The sequence below is a fragment of the Zonotrichia albicollis genome, chromosome 2, assembly GCF_047830755.1.
Source record: "Zonotrichia albicollis isolate bZonAlb1 chromosome 2, bZonAlb1.hap1, whole genome shotgun sequence".
NCBI classification, from domain to species: domain Eukaryota; kingdom Metazoa; phylum Chordata; class Aves; order Passeriformes; family Passerellidae; genus Zonotrichia; species Zonotrichia albicollis.
In genome coordinates, this window is record NC_133820.1 from 35,512,063 (window position 1) to 35,531,235 (window position 19,173).

At 41.9% G+C, this 19,173-nt stretch overlaps 1 protein-coding gene across 4 annotated transcripts in view; it reads right to left on the reverse strand.

Moving 5' to 3' along the window:
* Positions 1-14,234, reverse strand: part of ZBTB20 (zinc finger and BTB domain containing 20) — a 121,427-nt gene extending 107,193 nt beyond the window's left edge. Inside the window, exons 1-3 of one of the 4 annotated variants that reach the window (XM_074534748.1) lie at positions 9,604-14,234; positions 8,757-8,920; positions 1,057-6,506 (exon numbers count right to left, since the gene is read on the reverse strand). The gene's annotated coding sequence lies outside the window, so the exon portion shown is untranslated. Of the gene's footprint in view, positions 1-1,056; positions 8,660-8,756; positions 8,921-9,603 lie in introns of those variants that run through there. The other 3 variants (XM_074534749.1, XM_074534747.1, XM_074534750.1) reach the window with 3 other exon arrangements.
* Positions 14,235-19,173: the final 4,939 nt, after the last annotated feature.

Consider the following 19,173-nt stretch of genomic DNA (forward strand, 5'->3'; position numbering starts at 1 on the left):
CCACATGTCCTGATTAGTTAAAAACTTTAGGATTATCTCTTTCAGTCTCTGAAAGATATGTTCCAGCTCAGCAAAACAAAACTGCTTCCAGAAATTCAGTAGGCTTTATCTCAAAAAAGTAACTGGTTACGACTATTGGAAGTCGTAACTTCCCAACTATTGGAAGTCAGGCCCTTCCCACCTGACCATCTTCAGAGATGAAAAGGCATCAGACTCTCCCTGGCAGTGTCCCTGCTTTTCCACCTGCTAGCAGTCATTGGATAGTTTGGGACAATTCTTTCCCTCCTCAGCTACAAGGCTATTTCCCCCTGTTTGCAGGGGTTACCCCTTCTCAAGCCTGGGCATCACAGCTCTTTTAAAAAGGGTGACTGCGAGGATCTGAATGGACGTATTCCCCTAGCAGCCACCTGTATACCGAGAGAAAAAGCTACTTCTACTTTTCAAAAGCCTTTTCTCATTTTAAAACTCCAGTCCCCACCCCAGCTCCTGCTCAGGGCTTTTTCAGACTGCCTCCAGTACACCTGCCTGGTTCTCCTTGGCTCACTGAGGTCCCCAGAAGCATCACTAAGAGTCCAAGATTAGTACATTTTTCCAACTACATGTTCAAAGGACCGTAGCAGTCACAGAGCTATTAGGCCCAAGATACATAAAGTTATCAAGCAATCAATTTACTTTAAATTACCATTTGGATATTTATGTTCTTAATCATATCAATGAGAATATACAGTCATATCTTAACTGAAGTACAACTGACAGACATGGAACCAATCAGCATTGAATACATGGATTTTTCAAGGTCTGTTTAAATTCAGTCTAAACTGTGGGTTTAGGGCACTGCAAAAAATTTACTGAAAAAACATGAGTTAATATTTGTCCAGTTCTTTCACATGAGAAGCGCTGTTACTGTTTTCAAAAAGTCTACTGTGGGCTTAAGTAGCTGTAAGAATGCAAAACAGTTTAAAATTTGAATAGCTTTCGTAACTAATAGCAAGTAGGCAATATAACAGATGGCGACTCACATGAAAGATAAACCACATCTTAATAACAATAACTTACATTCAGAGGGGTAGTGTTTCCTAGTGCTCAGAGCATAAAACTGAGAACCAGGATTCCCAAATTATTCTTCTGGCTCTGCCATTGATTTGCTGTGTGCATTTAGAAAAGTCACTTAAACATTTCTGTGCCTCAGTGTCCTCATCTGCAAAATAGAGACAGTTCTTACAAACATCACCAGACCATTGAGGGGAAGAGATCCAAGCTGTCAGATCTTATAACAAGCATTTTAGACAAATGAAGGTATGGAAGAGAGGTGTTGACTGTTGTCATTGTCGAGTCAGTCATTGATCAAATTGCAAAGTGATTACTTTGAGCTGAGCTAATACAGCCGTCCCGAGAGTGGGAGGTGGCAGCTGCTTAACTGTGCTCCATACCCCCGTGGTGTGGTTGAGGTCTGGAACTGAACATTGCTCTGCACAACCGACACTTCAGAGGGAATCCAAGGAGGCCAAATACAATTGCCTTCACTGAAATTTAGCCAGGACATTATGTAACCTTTAGCAGCAATCTGAATCTCTATTTTTGTATCTCTGATAAAAAGGAGCACCTTAAGCTCTCCAGGTTTCTGTCATTATTAGTTGGCAGATTACTTCCTTTTGATCAGAAACAAGATTGCTTCTCACTGACTTTTCTTGGTGCAGTTCTACAGAGTTTCTCAAAGGTTCTCCAAAGCAAGCACCAGAAAAGTCTTATGGTGTCTGACATGAGCATAATACAAAATGAAAACGCTGAAAATCAATGCTCCCCTTAACTTTTTACTATATGAGTTCCTTTGATGTAGTAGTTGTTGGTGTTATTTTTGTTGTTTATGAGAGATGGAAGTTTTAACTGCATGAGAAGTAGAGCCTACTTAGAGAGGGTCCATTTTTGCCGAGAATTTAATGAAAATAGAAGTTAAAGAATTGGATCAGGATGTTAAAAATGATTACAGAGAGGAAGGTTCCTTGTAGGGTACACCCAGGTGCTTCAGCAGTGTGCAGGCAATGGCACAAACTAAAGCCTGGAACCAGCTTGGTGGCTTCTCTCATTAGCAAGGATGTCTGCCTCAGATCCACCCTGCTTAGCACTCTCAAGCTGTACAAGGTTATTGTGGCACTGATAATTTTCTGTGCCTTCTGAAAATTGTGGGGATACATTTCAACAAGAAAAAAAAGATTACCTATCCATATCTATCTATCTATCTATCTATCTATCTATCTATCTATCTATCTATCATCTATCTACTTATCATCTATCTACCTATCACAGTTGATCTCACTGAAGAAGACTCTGGCATCTTCATTTCAAAGAGCTTTCACTGGTATTTCCTGATTCTCCAGCCAAAGAAATTATTACTAAACCCTTTTCTCTGGGAGCGTGGAACAAAAATTATTTCTCACGCTGGCTTGATGGGATATGTAGTTGAGAATAACAGGTCAAAGAGTTATAGAAGTCCTATTCAGAGGACTGCCTAAAGAATATTCCATGTAACTAACTTAAATGCTCTCCAGATGGTCAAAACTGAAAAGGCCATCTGAGCAAAAATCAAGTTTTGGAAAGTGCCATGAGAAATTTTAGCCAGAGGATGTGGATTCTGCTTGGGCTGGCTTCAATGGAAACAGACTCACTCTAAATATGAATTTTTTTTTGTTTATTTTATACCCTTAATTTCTTACAAAGAAATGTCTGGAAATTCCATGTTGTTATTTTCAAAAATGATGAGCTCAAATCACAAAATCTGGATCTGCATGCCTAGCAGTGCCAGAAGTTCAGGAGAGTTTGGACCAAGAAGGCTGGCTCAGGCAAGTGTTGAGTGTTTTCCCAGGATTTTTTGAAGGCCAAGACAAGGGTTTCAAAGAGGAGAGAGGCATGTGCAACATGGCAGAGTTACAAAAAAACATCGCTTGGAATTTCCTGGGTTTTGTGAGATTAAAATTGTGAGTCTAATTAGTTTAAGGAAATTAGCTCTTTATAATTTTCATTTTGTATTGAAGAAGTAAGAAAAATTAAAAATAGAAAGAGAATGGAAAAATTAATGGGTTTCAGTAATTAGTTAATCAGAAAATGCTCCTGTCTTAGTGTGGCTGCCCAACACATTAAAAAAAGAAAAAAGAGAAAAAAACTAACCATGACTTTCCTCATACTTTCCAAAACAGTATAAGCTTCACCTCTGAGCCTGGAACAACTACTTGACATTTCAACTCAGCTCATTTTCTAGCGGTAAGCCACTGAAATTGGTGTTTAGGTTGAAATACCATCTCACCATAACATTAATACAGACATAGAGCAAATACATATATCCTGGCAAAAAATAAGCCAGAATTTGTTGCTCCTATTGGCCACATCACATTTACATGACTTGCATGCTCTAATGAAATGTTAAATGGAAAGGAAACCTCTTCTGAGAGCAGACCTTTTCACCAAGTGCTGAACTGGGGATCTCTGACATCTGAAAGCAGCAGGACAACTTAGCATGCTGTAGGAAAACACATTTCTCTTGACAGTGGTGATCCAGTCTGAGGCCTCACAAGCCACACACTGGTGCACTAAAGAGACATGTGTTAGACAAGCTGTTTTGTCCCTTGGCTATCACCCTCCCGAGCGCTGAACAGATCTGGATTGGACTGGCTTAGAAAAAAAGTCAGATGAAAGCAGTGAAGTTAAGCCAAGTCAAAACACAACTCTGGTGCAATTCCACCAAGTCCAAGTTATGCTAACAAAACTTCAGCAGCAGAGAGCCTGTCGTCCTCTGCCCAGCCCAGAGCACTTTCAGGCATTAGCTGCAGCACTTGGCTTTCAGCTCTCTGCACCTCTTTGCTATATTTATTTTGTGAGGTAGCTAAATACGTCTTTTGTAATTATTTAAGCTTGTAACATCTTTGAAATGAAAGAATCTACTCTGCAGAGATGATGTTGAAGAAGTCTGAAGAGCGTGGGTTTTTTTTCCCTATAAATAAAGATGCTGAGCAACAATCCATTGAAATGGCCAAAAACTTGAAAGAAGCTTTTTAATTCCCACTTCATTGCTCTCAAACTTCAGCCTTATCGTGGAGCTGTTTACTGATTGTCAAGTCAACTAAATTCATGGGCGGCTACCAAAATGAGCTGACAAATAAATACAATACCCACAGCAAGGACTTCTCAGAGGGCTGGAGCACGCGTAGAGTACCAGGGAACATCACGTACCGTGCACACAGAGAACACAATTCTTACACATTCGTAACACTTACTTCAAAACCAGATTTCTTCCAACAAAGTCTGTAATTGCTTCCTCAGGAGCATGAACGTGCCTAAGCATGAAACGTTACAGTGAAGCTGGTTTTAAGTTGGTCAAGGAAGAGAGAAAAGGAAAGAAGCCTGAAAATGTTGCCTCTTGTCAAAGAGTCTCTTATTCCTCACTGGGACAACTGGCGAAAGCTAAATAAAAAGAAACGGTGTGCTGTTGAGAGCAAAGCAGACACTGGAGGCATATACAAATAAAGTTTCAGCCTGCAGCAGTCATCTCAGCTCAGCTCTAGCACCGCCACTAAAGTGAGTGCATCCTGCAGGCTCCAGAGGGATGCTGTGCTGTGCAAGCACACACTGAGGTTTCTGGTTTCCAGCACTGATTCAAGGGGACCACCCTAAATCCTGACCTTCTAGCTCTGTTTTTCATTACCTTTTCTCAGGAAATCTGCACTGACTTCAGCGGGAAGGTGTCTTATCTGAGAAGTAAGAAACATCACCAACTAGCCAGGCAACTTCAATTTACGCACCTACAGTACAGCTGAAATGCAGTTGTTTCTGGATTCTTAACAAAAAACCCTCTGGTCTGTATTTGCCTCACATACAAGATTGCTTTTGTACACTGGCCTAAGTATACACTGGAGAGGAAGGGCTAAAACTTACAGTTCTTCAGCTGTGTTAATGGGAATATCAGCCCAAAATGCATATAAATCACACCCCAAAATCTGTCCATACTTTTCCCTGGAGCGTGGCGATCGGCCCGCACACAGCCACTGCTGAACAGCGCAACTTGGTAGAAGGACTGGCTGGCCAAAGCACCTACCTCTGACAGAAAGTATCAGTAACTCCTTTGTGTCTCTACAGAGCAAACAGGATTTCGGCTTTGCTGATCTTACCAAATTCGGACAAATAAACCACCAAGTTCCATAAAAATACAGCAATAATTACAGAGGGAGCAAAGTTGTGAAAAAAGCTCATTTACTGGTTTGCTTGACAAAGTATATTATTATTCAGGTTGCAAAAAACTGAAGGAAACGAACAAAAACCCGAACGCTTTAAATTCTTCCGATAAAACTTAAATCTCCTTCCTTCAAACCCTCTCACTCTGGAATATTTTAAGGATTATTCCTTCCCCCACAGCTTTAAAAACCAATTCTTTACAATTCTCAACAGAAATCCTTAGTTCACAAAGAAAATTAAAACATTGCATAGGAAAGTATCAAAACAAAACATTACCTCTCTTTTGGAAAGATAGACCTTTTTCCTTGCAACGATTTAGTAAATTTGATTTCAATTCAGTGCTTCTGTTGACATGATTTATCATTTTCAGACAAAAAAGTTTTGCAGCGGTGTTTTTCTAAATAATGCAGTACTAAAGACAGCACAAACAGGGAAAAATACCATCTTAACTAAATGTGACTCTGTATCAGAAATGCTGCTGCCACAAGGCTACTTTGCTACACACCTTCAATTGTTGGCTGCTGTCTGGCTCCCCCCATCCTATTATTAGGCACCAGAGTTCTGATGAAGGAAACTTTTATGGGCGGCGAACACAAAGCGTGTCTAATTTCTAACTCGCGCTTCATCCTGTCTTCCTCCAGCACAACGTTTCATTTTCTCACAGCCCTAACTTCCCCATTTGCTCACCTAAACGCAGAAAACCCCAGTACAGGGATCGCTGCCTGACGGCTTTTCAAACTCGGTGTGGAGAAGGTGCCCAGATGAAATAAATAAACAAACAGAGGGAAGTTTATGAAAGTGAAAGGAACGGCACGGAGCAGCAGCAGGCAGCTCTGTACTCCTCCTTAGACTGACACAGGTGTATCCCAACTTCACCCACGCAGGCAGGAGACATGGGGAGACACGTATGGGTACATATGGACACACCGAGAAGTGCCAGAAAGGGCACAGGAAGAAGTAAAAGAGAGAAATAAAGCCGAAAGGTGTTATTTATTTTTACAACTCGACAATGAACTCCAATTTTGGCAGAGGATTAAAAACAGCCCTGGGAAATGATTAAGGTTTTTTTTTCTTTTCTATAAAGCTTCAGCACAAAAAGAGCGATTATAAAGGGGATACGCTCACACGGGCACACATAAAATAGGGGGGAACTAAGGAGAAGGAAATGAAAGGGAAAGAAAACAAACAGCCTCCTAACAGGCCCATACTGCTAACGGGAGTCCAAATAAAGAGTCATATGATATCTGATAGTGCAGGACACGTCGCCAGGAGCTGGAGCGGATTGCCTGCAGGAAGAAAGAGCCAGTGTGTTACTGCTCAAAGAGCTTTTCTTTCCCCATTTTCTAAATTTTTTTCCCCCTCTCTCTCTTTTCTCCTGTGCTGTGAATGTGTTAGTCTCAGGTCAGGTCCACGGAGTCCCCAAAAGACAGCTATCATCCTCCCTACTTCTGGATGCAGTGATAGTCTCTGGAAGATGCCTTCTAGTTGAGACTGGGGGGCTAAATCTAGGTTTCAGCTCTGTTCTGACCTCTCTTGTATATTACCATTTCCAGGGTTGCAGATACAAAATTCTCACCAAAAAATTGTTAGATTAAAAAAAAAAAAAATAAAGAGGGGATGGAGAGGTCGGATGGGGGGAGAAGAAAAAAATATTCAGGCAGAAAAAACTCGAGACTGCTTATCCTATGGAAAACTTCAAAGGCAAGTCCCATTTCTGCTCTCTTTTGCTTACTTTTCCTGTGATTTCTTTTTTTTTCTTTTTTGGAGAGAGCAAGAGAGAAAAGTCACAGAAAATATTCAGACCATGAAAAACATCAGGAGTTGGGAAAACTCTCTGGATGAATGAAGAAAGCAAGGATTTTAAGTAAAAGAAAGGCATTTGGAATTTGCCAAAAGTTTTTCTATTTGTTATGGTAGTCCATCCCTCTCGGCCAAACATTCCACATTGAACTGGGGAGCCCGCTAAGTACTTTTAGCTTGGCATCACTATTGCTGCTGCCCATGGAAAGGCAGAACAGCTGGGTTACCTGCAGCAAAGGAACCTGTACTCGCAGTGGGGGACTTCAGCCTGTGATGAGTCCCCAACTTCTGCTGGGAGAGCTGTGCCCACCACAGCTTTGGAGAGTGAAGAGTCCCAGCTAATGAAGCTGTGGGGGTGCAAGCCCTCAGTCTAGATACTGGTATGAAAACCAGTTTTAAAACTGTGTTTTAACTGGTAGTTTCACTTGTCATGGACAGTTTCCCTGTTCCCCAGTTTCTGCACGGGACATGCTGTATCCTGCAGGATGTTTAGGCACTGTAGGGTGCTGGGATTTCTAAAGCGGTGCAAGCAGAGCCCAAGGATGGATATTTTTCCCCCCCTCATCATTTGAGGAAATGTAAATGGACTAATTCCCTGTGTACACTAGACAATGCATAGGTGTTGCTTAAAAGCAGTGTTACAACAGATATGCGATGTCTACGAAGCTATAACAGACAACCTCTTCTGAGGAAAGCCTGCAGCATGAACATAAAAATCAAGGTATTGTAGTAGTAGTGCAGCCAGAAAGAGCATCGTAACTCTAATTATTTTATCTAGTTTTGTGTTTTGTGTGCTGAGGATTTTTAGGGGGGATATAACATGCAGTTTCCTCTCTTGTTTTCTGTACCTCTGCTATATGATGCTGTTCTTAGATTGTCAATTTGTCAAAGCCAGGAAAATACAAATCAATATAGGAAGGAAGGCAGAATTTGGCTGAAGAAGGCACTTCCTTAAGCTACTGGATTTGCAACAGTATATATTCTCAAACATTCTAAGCACTGCACAGGAGATGCTGTAGAGAAGATCCTGTGTGCTATACACTATATGCAACAAAATTCAAATCAAACATCTCCTTAAACATGACGCGCTATTTCCTTGTAAATGACATGTGCCTTTTTCACGTACAAATAGACAAAGAGTGTATCCATAAGAAACACATTCAGAAGAACAAAAAATCTACAGTGCAAGAAAGTCTATCCTGAAACCCTCAATCTCGGGCTTGACTGAAGAAGTAAACTCAGAAGGTGAAATGGAGCCATTTAAAAGAAGGTCCCACCTAACAAGAGGAACAAGGAAACAAACAAATAAACAACAACAACAAAAAAAATCCCTGAGCTCCCACTAATCATTTGAGCTGCCAATGAGAGGTGACTTTTAGACAGATGGTCAGGGGAAAGCTGGGTCCGTGGACACAGACGTTAGTGCCCCATCTGTATTTTAGGATCCTAGCTTCAACAAGCCATTACCAACTTTTTTTCTAAGTGACAGAAAGTGAAAGATTTCTGTTCCCGCTAATTTGCTTTTGCTTCTTTTTTACTGAAACCACCCCACTTCCCTCTTTTTTTTTTATCCCGGTAAAAATTTGTTGGTTGATTTTTTAAGTAATCAGAAACTGTTTGCAGTATAACTTTTATGCCAAAAAAAAGCAAAAAAAAAAAAAATGCTAGGTAAGTTGGCAAAACAGCAATTGGAATTTAAAGAGAGAGTTTAAAAAAGGGAGAAAAGAATGACATACCAAACTCACTTCTTCTTGTCCCCCTTCCATTCCTGTTCTTATTATTTCCAAATTATAATTTGGAGGTAAGGGAACTGCATTTCCTTTCAATTTATTTTGTTGCTGCCACACATTCTGTGCTTTGCTTCTCTCTCATTCTTTTTAGGAGGGGGAAAAAAAAATCCCTAATAAAAATAGAAAAACATATCTCAGGCGTTAAGCTCGCTCTCCCCCTTCCTTTGTAAAGAACTCTTTGTTCTCTAGTGAAAATGCTGAAAAAAATCCCCGGGCTCCCTGAAACAAGTGCAAAACACTTAGAGGCTTTTGGGCTGGCGAGGAGCCAGAAACCCTCCCGCTGTCTGGTTAGGAAGAGAGGAATGAGAGAGAGAGGAGAGAGAGGGAAAAAATTGGAGCTTCCTTTAATAGACATAGGAAGCAGGTTCTTTTTTTTTTTTTTTCCCTTTTTTTCCTTTTTTTCAAAACTGGCGGTCAAGCGTTAAGTAACTCCCTGTCTAAATCCACCTGCTGGAAATGAACTTGGGTAACCCCCCCAGGGGTGCACAAAGAGGAGACACAGTAACACACTCCCGGCTCTTCTCCCAGCCGCCCCCTCCCCGCTGCCCTGCTTCCATTCTCCTGCTCCCAGCACACAAATGCCCACAGCTCGCACTCCCCCTGCCACCACCAACCACCGAACCAAAATAAACGCTCGCTCCATCTACTTAAAGAGCAGAGACGGCTGAGGGGGTGGGGGGAAAGAAGGGAAGAAAAAAAAAACAAACAACCAAAAAAAAAAAAGGAGGGGGGGGGTAAAGCGCTTTTTCCATCTCGGTTGCGACAGTGATAAGGGGTAGGGAACATCTCATACCTGGTGTGAATGCTAATCAGCCAGGAGTTCTCCTTTTTTCCCAAGACAGGGAACTGTTTCCTTCCAAATTTATTAGAACCTCCTCCACTGCCTCTTTGAAAAACCTTCTTTGTCACCCTCTTCCCAAGTCCTGATACTTCTTTAAAAAAAAAAAAATGGCTTCGGAGCTCCTTCTATTCTTGATATTGATTCTCTCTCTCTCTCCCTCTCTCTCTCTCTCTCTCTTTCTCCCTCTCTCTTTCTCTCCCCCCCCCACCCCTCCTCCTTTCTCCTGTCTCTGTCTCTTCTGAGTGGTCTATTGATAAGTCCCTAGAGGCACTGGGTCAGCCTGCCCGTAGGAAACCAGACACAATGCACAAATCTCCGAGTGCCATTCTGCCATCAGCAAGCAGACCACGTTTAGGAGAGAGGAAAAAAAAAAACACACACACACACACACAGTAGAGCAAAAGACAGAGAGAGAGAGAGGGAGAGAGAGGGAGAGTGTGAGAAAAAGACTGATTGGAACAGGAGGGAGGGAGGGAGGGAGGGAGGGAGCGAGAGAGCGAGGGAGAGAGAGCGACACTGCCAGTCAGGTTAATCATCCCTACTTTAATTAGCTGTTCGGCTTAGACATAAAACAATTGAATTTGAATGATCTGTCAGTGGGCTCGGCTGAACCAAAGGGGAAATGTGAATATTACAAAAAAGACTGTTGGTGTATTCAGATAAGCTCGCAGGGAAAATCCTCAAAGGATAACTATTAAAACTTAGCACCAAACAAAAAGTAAGATTCAAATGGCATTATACAGAGGCCATCTCCAAAAAGCTGGGAGATCCCTTCCCTCTCTTTTTTTACACATCACTGCAGCTTTTGCTGAAATAAACACCTGCACCGTCTCACAGTCTTCAAAGACTACCTGTCCTGCGAGGTGGGGAACGGAGTGCAGGTTTGCCTGCTACCTTGGCTCGCTTGAGGCAAGACCATGCTGCCCTTCAGTCAAATTTTCCTGATGGATCACCGGAATGTTATGATTCTGGAACTGCACAAGCTCCGGGAGCACATCCTTGCCATGCCTGTCTGCACAAACACAGACAAATCGAGCACCAAGAGGGTACAGACGGAGATGTTGTGAAAAAGCAATGCTAGGTATTGGGGTAAGACAAGTCTCAGGCACCAAGGGGGTGGAGAAATTATCCCCCCAAATAGGTGGCAAAGTAATCTATTTCTTCTACCCTGGGCTGCAAAATGAAGTACAGTTCAAATGGATGGTTCCTGGTGAAACCCAGCGCAGTGGCAGCACTGTGCAGCAGGCAAGGCAGAGATTTATGACACTTGTGCAAAGTCTGCTTCTTAAAAGGTGTGGGCCAGTCGGCCTCTCCCTCTGAGAAGGAAGGCAGCAGATAACACCCTGCTCTGGGAGGGAGATGTCAGCATGTTCAGCCCATGGACATCACACCCCTGCCCTGCCAGAACTTTCCCTTGTCAGATGGAAGGGAACAGCTTTGGGTTTCAGGGCACTGAATGTTCCCTCATCAGGGACTCAGTTGTCCCCTCCTGAGAAAATAGCACCAAGGGAGGTGTTTGAATTTATTGTGCAAGGCAGGTATATTCTCTGTGTTCCAAATACATTTTCTGTATTTCACACAGGGCTGCACCTACAACAGCAAATCCATAATTCCTGATCAGCTCCGTGAACATCTGCTGTATATAAACTTTTAAATGGGCATGACTAACCTGCCAGTGCCACTCAAAAGCATGGGAAGAAAGTAGAGAAAGGACTCACAATGCAGCTGACTGCTGTCCTTTCAGAGGGAGTGCTGGGATTCTCCCCTCACTCTGTATTTTAGGTATAAATGCTTAAGGAAGGAAGAAACAAAAGACAGAAGTTCTATCAATGTCTCTATATTAATTTCATCATTTTTTGACATAGGTCTCCAGGCAAATCTGGCACCAGCGTTTATGTGTTTTGCTTTTAATGGAGAGCTGATGGGAGATGTCACTATTATTCATTCCTTCTATCAACTTCTGCTATGGGAAAAGGTGGGCTCCTGCCCTTTTTCACCTTTTTAAATGTTACATGCTGGCTGGCTGCGTCCCATCTGCCTACCAGCCCCATTGGGGCCCATTGACTCAGCACAGTTTACAGAAGACCCAAACAGTCAATAGAAGAGGGATGCATTGCAGAAACAATTGGGACATTGGGCTTAATGAGGTTGTGCAGGAGTTCTCCCCTCAGCCTCCCCAAAATATGCATTTTTCACAAATATTAAGGAAGGTAGATGTCCCAAGGAACAGAAAAGGAGATTTCAGAGAAATACAGCACCATCAAAAGCCTTGACTCCTTTTCAGATGAGATTTTGTAGAGCACAGTGACACAGACAAGCCTCTTCCCTGGGTCAGTACCAAAGTAATAATCCAACAGAGTGAAAAAAAGCTCTGGGCTACATTTCTAATAAAATATGCAGAGGACCTGACCACCTTATGCAGGGATTCACTGAAGAAACAGTGCTGTCATGTAATTACAAGCTATGGTAATGGTACACGGGGCCCTCCCTAAGGTTGCACAGACAACATTAGCTGTGGCATTTCCTAACTTTTAAGTGTTTGACTTAGTAACATTAGCATTACAGTAATGCATTTTCAGTATAATTTCTCAGCGTTTTCTTTAAAAGTCAACCTAGAAGCTGTTGCAGGCTGCTGCGGAGGCTGGGCGGGCTGGCACCTGTGGAGCTGTAATACAGGACTCCACCACTCCGGCCGGCAGCGCCAGCAGCAGCTCCACTGAAACGGCGCTGACGAGGGCATCAGCCACTGGGAGACTGTGAGGACCCTTCATTCAGTGACTTGACAGTGTCTTCCTGACGAGGAAAGTTCTGAGAAACAGGAGCCCCAATCTGACCCTCAAGGAGGAGAGCAAAGTACACTGCCACGGGAAGAGACTCTTTGGACCCTGGCTCCCCAAACCCGCACATCTGCTGCTGCTGTTGGATTTGCTTCCATTCAGTTGACTCCACGGACTGCTGCTCCTCTTGCTTTGTAGCTTACTTTCTCTCATGTTATTTCTCCCTCCCCAGACTACTCCTTGTCACAGTCTGTTCTTTATCCCATTGCCCTAAAAGAAGCATTTCCTCAAATAACTCTTCCCCTCTGCTCTACCCCAGGCATGAATATACCCTGAGCACAGAGGAAAGCAAACTGCTTAGCATGGTAAATTAGGCCACGTGGTGTTTCAGGCTGCCTTAACTAGACCACTCCTTGCAAGACTGTTTAAAACTAACTCGGGTATCATAATTTGCAATCCACAGTGTAGACATATCAAAATGTCCTTGTTCTCATTTCCACTGCTTGCTGCCATAGCAACCCCTGGTCAAAAGGAAATTTCCATTGATATCAGAAGGAGCAGCATTTCACCCAGGTGAGTTTTTACTATGTGGCACATATTTTATTAGCATGTGTTCCTGATGCGGAGATCCTCAAATCTCCTATAGCACCTAATGTAGAAAACACTACTGTTAAGTCCTGCTCTTAGCTGGTCCCCTTCTACTGGAAGCTACAGAAGTAAAGGACCTCCTGCTATCTACATGAATATCATCCAAGAGCTGATTTGTAGTCTAAATAAATGCAAAGACCAGGAGGAGCTCCAGAAAATGTACATCACCTTCCCCTCCTGAGATTATTATCACAAATTTAACTCAGATACATGATGATGATTTCTAGCTTTGCATGGTACCCTCTTGCTTGCTCTTCTTTCATATAAATTATTCCATGTACCAGGGAGATTTAGCCAAAGGATCAACAACTGAAAGCTTAGTCTGTCTGATCAGTTGAAAAAAGTTTGCTGTTTGCTGTGGAAAAGGCAATCAGTGCTGCAACAAGTTTTCAGACTCATATGTATGGCAACCTTTCCGTATGTTGCTACAGAATTGGGAGAGATCTTTATGAGAACTGTACCTGGATTTGCCATTGGCAAATGGCAGGATTTATGAAAGGAAAAGCTTCCAGAACTGCTCCTCACTTTCTGACTTATACATGTATTACTTAAGGGCAGCCAAAAGCAGGACAGGGAAACGGCAGAGTACTTACTGCTTTAATGTATATAAAGTATTCTACAATGCAACTTGTAGCACTCAGTACAGCTGACAAGAGCTGACATTAATGGCAAATCAAGAGATCTGAGTGGCACAGAGAGGAACTTGGTTCCTTTGCAGAGAAGGAGCTCTTGTCTATTAAGGAGCTCTGTCTATTTGAAAAAAATGGAATTTAACTATGTAATCTCAGGATGAGTTGTATAAATATATTCCTCTAGATTTATTGGCTTGTCTTCATAAACAGCTGTGAGTCTGTGCTTTTTGTTCAGAGATGTAAACCAGCACAGCATGTTGGAGAGGGTGAATACACAGTTATTATTCAGTATGTAAGAAATTAGAGAAAGTGACTGGGAAGTCCACTTGTTACAGAAATCAACTCCTTACTTATCTTTTGGGAAAGCATCCTTCCTAACTTGCACCACTGTGCTCAGTAGGTACCTGTGCATGCTAAAGGGAGAAAGGCACCATGCCTTGCATCTGGGTCATTTCTGTCATATATGGCATTTAATTTTCTGGGCAAAACAAACAGGCTTGTTCCTTCCTGCACTGATTACCAGAATCAGCCCTCCCCACCCCTCACTTCTCCCCACCCTCCTCCTGCCCCAACTATATGGAATGTCCAGGATTGGTTCCTAAAGCACCTTTTACCTACAATGTACAGCTCTCAGTTCCCAAGGCAATTCCTTACAGAGATTTGTTGACAACAGGGAAATGTAAAGGGAAACATTAGAGGGTCTCCATATTTTTACTCTCTCAGACAATCCAAATATAATGGCCTAATTTGTGGAAGAGCTTCTCTTTTTAAAAAAGGAGAAAATACTGCAAACTGGTCTATGAGAGACATGCTTCTTCTTTTGTTTTGGTGCACTACCACTGCAGTAAGATGTGCTGAAAAGTGAGCCATACCCTCCTGGGCACCAGTGCAATCCCCTTGCCTTCACTGGAAAAGCAACAGTGCAACCTAGGGGAACTCCATAAAACATCTGGTTGAGAAGACATGAGAAGAGCAGGACTCTTCTCCCTCCTCAGAGGGAGAAATGCATACTTTTTGCACTGGGTCAAAAAGTAACATTTTGAAAGTGTGATTTTACAAAAAATTAAGGAAATCTGATCACTGGTTAAAAAGCAGATCAATGAGGATATGATTTTTGCAGGTAACGTCTTCTGTACATTTATGAGGAAGTTTATTGTGAAGGCTCACAAAGATTTTTAAACGCTTGAAAACATTAACTCTTTACCCTCTATCATGATCCATACTATTGTTACCAATCGCATCTCTGCTCCAAAATTAAAATTATCAAAGCAGCATCTTGTGTTATATTCAGCCTATTCTGCTCTGTTCTATTATATTTTATTCTGTGATTTTTGAAAGAAGCATAAGTATCTCAGGATGTCAGGAGGTTTAATTTTCTCTCATACCTTCATGGGTAGACAATTATAATTCTGATTTGAAGAACTTTAAAGCGGACGCCTGCCCCACTTCTGTTCTAAACGCTGACGGGAAACATGCTGCATATCCCTCTTGCTAACTTTGGTGCTGTCACATAGTCACAAATCTTATTTCCTGCATTTGGAGGTGACAGGTATTGTGCCTCTGCTTCCAGCCTTTCTTATCTAAAGATGCCTTGTTTCAGGAGGCTTTTCCATGGGCTCAACAGTGAGGAAAAATTGCAATTATTTTATTATTCCTCATTCTAGACAAAACCTTTGTAAGAACAACAACACTGCTTGCAATGTGGGGAGCTGTACAGCCACAGCATGCCAAAAACATGAGATTGCCACAAGAATATCCCCACTGAGGCCTTTTTTTTTTCTCTGTCCAACCATTAGTTTTGTCTCAGGGACAGCTGCAGAAGGGTCTCTATCTGCACATACCACTTCATCTCTCAGACTTGGATATAAATAGAGTGGGAAGACAAAAACCCAGAGGAGGGTGTAGAGTTCTGACTCTTTTCTGCAGCAGAAATAACTGCCCATCACATTCTTCACATGGGTGAAGCCATGAGGGAAGAGGACACACATAGGGTTGATTTCCATCTCCAGTCTCTCCACAGACAGAGCTGCAGCTTGCACAGTGACTGGAACACGACCGGCTCAGGAAATGAAGAGTAGCACATCACTCATTTTTCCTGCCTGTTTGCTCCTAATTATCTTGCAATACATCTCACTGGTAGTTTTATCATACAGAAAGACAGAAGGTCTTTCTTCTAGTTACAGCACATAATGAATACTTTTAAAATGGCTTTCTATTCATTCCTGGGAAAACCTGAGTCTCTTTCTCCCTGCCTCAAGCTCACTGCCTCTTCTTCTGGGGTTATTGTTTTGGTTTTGAGTTTTTTGGGGGAGAGGTAGGATGTCAATTCTCTGGTAATGTATCCTGATTAAAGGAAAAGAAGGGCCAGCAGAGGTGGCTTTCCCTTTCTTTTGATGACTGAAAGAAATGTCAACAATCTCCATAATTTAATTTTGTCTAATACAACACATCTCACAGGCTTGAGCTATGCAGCTCCTGTGTACCCCTTAGTACAAATCAACAGAACCACTTTTATACTTGTCTTCCAATATTTCTCTCCAACCTCAGAGAAACAGAGAATTGCTAGAGGGCAATGAACTCTCATTTTGCCATTGACATTTCTGCAATCCATCTCCCTCAGTTGGGAGACCCTTTCACAGATCCGGAACCTCACTAGCATAAGGAAGAATTAGTATAATTAAGAATTAGACTCAGGGTCTCTAAAATGGGAATCATAACAATGACTAACGTCACAAGAGTGTTTTCAGAATTAATTCATGTAAGTAAAGCACTTACAAGATAAAAATGTAGGAGCTGCCACATCAGATTAGACCACTGCTCCTTCTAGTAGAACATCCCATGTGCAACAAACAGCAGCAATTAACTCAGGGTAGCAGATGTGGGGTCCCCCCTCTGAGCAGGAAAAGGATTCAGTCTAAGAATAGTCAATGGTGGTCCTTGGTAACAGCATTATTTTATCACTTAGGTGAGATATTTAAGCCCCTACAACTGGTTGTCACTAAAAAATAGTTGTCTTGCAATGAAAGGAAGGGACCAGGCTCATCAAGAGTCAGGTACAGTGGCTGCACATCTGCACATTCATTTCTGTGCAGGCCAGTTTCTGAACAAGAGTTCCTGCTTATCAGTGAGAGAAACTAAAATTATTCTAAGTTATTCTAAAAATCTCAAGTTTCAGAAAGAGTTATTGAAAAAATGGACAGTAGTACATAAGTACTTCTAAAATTGGTATAAAGATGTATACATAGATGCATAGATGAACAAGCTGGTTAAAAAAGTAACCTCATCCTCACAGGCTCTGCTTAGAGCAGGGCCAGGGTTGGTCCCAGACGACTTAAGAAAGTTCTTTCTGATTTTTATTATTCCAGGATTCTGTGAATCCACAATTTTCCATGGCAGAGCTCTGTCATTGAACATGAAACAAATTGTGATAAACATAATTTTCAAGGCAAATATTATCAGGGAAGTTTCTTGGATTGAGGACAGAAACTAATTCAAAGTTAAGAGGCTGACATGGTCCCTCACCCACTGGCGGGGTCCTAGTCTTAGTCTTTTAAAAGCTAGTTTCTTTATGGAAAAGTTTCATAAGGTTTCATTCTCATACTCCAAAACTGCAAATATTTTCACTGTCTTCTGGCCAGCTCATCTATATAACTCTGCATTCTGCAAGTATCTCCAGACCTTACCTCACTGCCAACATCTGTTGGGTCAAGAGCAATGACAATCTTTCTGTGATATTTCACTATCTTAGATGATTTGACAACTTTATTTTAATTCTTACCGATTTTTCACTTAAGATACAGCCTTATCTTAAAAGTAAATGGATGGGTTCAGATGAGTTTGTCCTAATCTAAGAGCTAGATTTAAAAATTTAGTTTTACTTTTGTATTAATCATTCAGTGTTTAATAGAAGCAATCTATGCAATGCTATGCCCTCCTGAAAGACAGAGCCACAATATGTTTCTGTTCATGATTCTATTCTATTCTATTCTATTCTATTCTATTCTATTCTATTCTATTCTAATCTATTCTATTCTTGCTATGCTATGCTATGCTATGTTATATTCTGCTTCTGGACAGTGTAATGAAAAAACAAACAAATTAGAAGACAATCTGTGAAAAAACAAAATCCCTCATAACTGACCAAACCATAAATGAGTCTTACATTACTGGGACTGGATAAAGTATCATCAGTGCCAGATTATTACATAAGAATATGTTAGTAATGTAGCAGCAGTCTAGTCTTTTAAGATGTGAAAGAGCGTTATCTAACCTCTCTGCAAAGTTCAGGAAGAGGAGCCATATGTCCAAATAATAATTTTCTTGCTGGTGTTTAACATGCCAGTTTTTTCAAGGGGCCTATTTCAAGTGAAAAAAAAAAAAGGCGTGAAATGCATTTTGATTTTTTTTTTCCTTTGGCAAAAGCAGCTCATTTTCAAGCTTGCAAGGAAACAAGAAAAACAAAATCAAATGTCAAGTAGATTTGCTCTTTGTTGTAATTAATACGCAAGCATTTGCTCGTAGATGGTCCTGAGCCTGAAAACAAGTGTTGCCAGTTGTGATGCTATTAAAAGTGGTTCTCAGGGCTTTAAAGGGCCAAATGTAGAAGGAGTGAAAATCCCAACTCCAACCAGTGGCCCCAGGCCAGTGTCCATCAGCTGAGGGTGTGACCACAAAAGAAGGACAGCACAAAGCCCTGTGGCTGAGGACGTGCCATGGGCTTGCAGCACCGGACTCTACGTGCAATGAGACAACAAAGAAAGGTAGGGCAGATTTCTTCAGAGCAGGAGGAGGGGAATGACTACCTGAAAATAAGGAAATTCCAAAGCCCCACGCTGCAGACTATGTGTATGCTCAGTTTCTGGTGGAGGAAGCTACGTGAGATTTCTCTTTGAGTCAGAGCAATGTAGTGGATAAAAAGGCCCTGTCTAGCCAGGGGGATTTCCTGAGGCCATCACAGACCAGCTCCACACGCTGTTAAGAGGCTCGTTTTCATAAGAGTTCTTGTTGCATTTGTATCGCTGGCTCCAGGCCCCTAGAGCTTCAAGTGCCACATCACAGTGCTACAAGCCCAGTGCTGAATGCTTGGCACATGACCAGGCATCTTCCCTTCCCTCTCTCTGTTCCCTCAAGTCAGCAGGTGGGGCTCCAGGGCTCCATCTTGTTTTGATTTGTCTGTGGAATTTTTTTTCTTGAGAAGAAAAAAATAAAGACAAAATTTCCCATTGAATATTTGCTGTTCTTTTTTCCCCCAGGTTTTTCTGTGGAGGAGTTTGGAGATAGAGAAAAAAAAAACCCAACATATTTTTTTCTTCCTCAACAAAGGAGCTTGGTATTTTTCCTGAAATGGGATGCTGCAAACACTTCATCACTGAGGGCTACTGGCTTGAGATCTGCTCCTCTTCACATCAGGATGAATCAGTAGCAATTCCAGTGAGGTCACCAGGAGTGCCCTGGCAGGCAGCTCC